Below are 1,995 nucleotides of genomic sequence, written 5' to 3'. Positions count from 1 at the left end.
GGCCATGTGTATTCTTCAAGTGGCACTTATACTCTTTGAAGAACAATATTTTCTTCCAAATTAATAGTTTTGTGGATTAGGTTCTTTTCTGTTCTGGACTGTAAGGAAGAAAATACCTATGAGACAGATGAAAAACTATAATGTAAAACACAGATGCCCAGTTCTAGAAAAATGAAGCTAGATGTTTGCTTAAAGAACTTTTTGTCTTCTAACTACTGATGACAATAGCCTACAAATTTTTTTAAAAAATAATTTATTTTACTTTATTCACTGTTATTATTTATTTTGAACTTGCTATAACCATCACAGAGACAGGGAGAGCGTGTTAGTGAACGAGAGAGAGCAAGCCTCCAGCTCCAGGACTGAAACCACAGTCTTTGGTCGACTGTGGGAGTCTAGCGCTTCAACCACCATGTGACTGCTGGCCCTGGCCTTCAAACCTTTTACAAGTGTAAAACACTTTCTTTAAAAATGAAGTTTATGCTTAGAATAGTAAACGAATGAAAAATAAATACAAATTCTAACAAAATTTAACATGCTACTCTTATGAAAAGGGTTTATGAATGGAGCACTGGTCCCCCAAAGATAAAGCACATTTCCTGACCTCCTGAGCAGTGGGGATGGTCAGTAGAGCACAAAATGAACAACAGCAGCCTCTTCCACCAAGGAAATTCTCTGTGTACAGAATGTTGCTAACTTTTTATATGCATCATTTCTTTACTACTCACAACATTATAGGATTTATTACTAGGACCAGCAGATGACAAAATGATTATGTTGCTGGACTTCCACATGGCCAACTGTAGTTCAAGTCCTGGACCCAGAGGTTTAAAATTAAAATTGGGTGCATGTGCATGCATGCCTAAGATCCTGAGAGGAGAAGGGAGGAGAAGGGATTGTGGTGCGGCCATTCCTCCTGGATGGTTATGTCTCTCTGTCTCTCTGGCAAGTGTACCTTCCCGACAGCAAAAATCTCTTTTAAAAAAAGATTTATTATTAGTTTCAGTACTAGTATTATTATCATTATCCCAATTCTGCAGAAAAGGAAACTGAGGCTTAAAAATTGAAACGTTTTCCTTGGGCGGTAAAACCTGTATTTAACTCTATATCACCTTACTCTGAAGCCCAAATTCTCCAACATCATTCATTCATTCAACAAATATTTATTGAGTACCATCTATAGGGCAGGCATACTCAAATAAAAATCCCTGACCATGTAATATTGACAGTTTAGTTGGGGAGAATGGGTGGGTATGATACAAATAATAAATACAATAAGTAAGATACAGAATGCTAGGCCTAGATGCTGTGGTAGAGCAATAACACTGTCACTCTGCAATGCTGGAAGCCATGTGGTGACCACAGTTAAGATCTCAGGTTGGCCTGAAAAATAACACTGAGGCATTCATGGGAACTCAGGATCCTGAGGAGCTGGAGGGCTGGGAAAGCAAGACTATGGCATGAGGGGACCTCATCGAGGGTGCTTTCTCTCTCCTCCTCTCTGCCTGCCTCCCTCTTTTTCTCCCTCTGTCTCATGTATGCCTATGTACTTGCTATCATTTTAAAAAAATAAAGAAAAGAAAAAATAGGAAATATGATATTAGATGGCAATGGTACTCTGAAGAACAATAAAATGGAGAAAAGCTAATAGAGAATATTGGGGTAAGAGGTTAAAAATACTCTCAGCAAAGGCCTCATTGAGAAGGTAAGCACTTTGCCAAATTCAAAAAAACTGAAACAACCTTGGGTTAAATAAAGGAAAATACTGTTGGGCCAGCTCCATAGCACAATGGTTATGTGCTGTGCAGAGGAAGCTGGATCCCATGTAGATGACCAAGGGTTTAAGTCCCTTGAGTCCTTGTGGCTTGGAAAACATGGGGTGCCTATGTGCATGCCCAAGATCCTGACAGGATGGACAATTAGAGGAAAAATAATTGCAGTCTAACTATATCCTATTTGAGGAGGGAGGAGTCCTATCTTTTTCTCATGTGCCTA

The sequence above is a fragment of the Tupaia chinensis genome, unplaced genomic scaffold (genome assembly GCF_000334495.1).
Source record: "Tupaia chinensis unplaced genomic scaffold, TupChi_1.0 Scaffold000532_1, whole genome shotgun sequence".
In the NCBI taxonomy this organism is placed as follows: domain Eukaryota; kingdom Metazoa; phylum Chordata; class Mammalia; order Scandentia; family Tupaiidae; genus Tupaia; species Tupaia belangeri.
The sequence above is the reverse complement of the archived record's forward strand: the minus strand, read 5'-3'. Positions refer to the sequence as shown.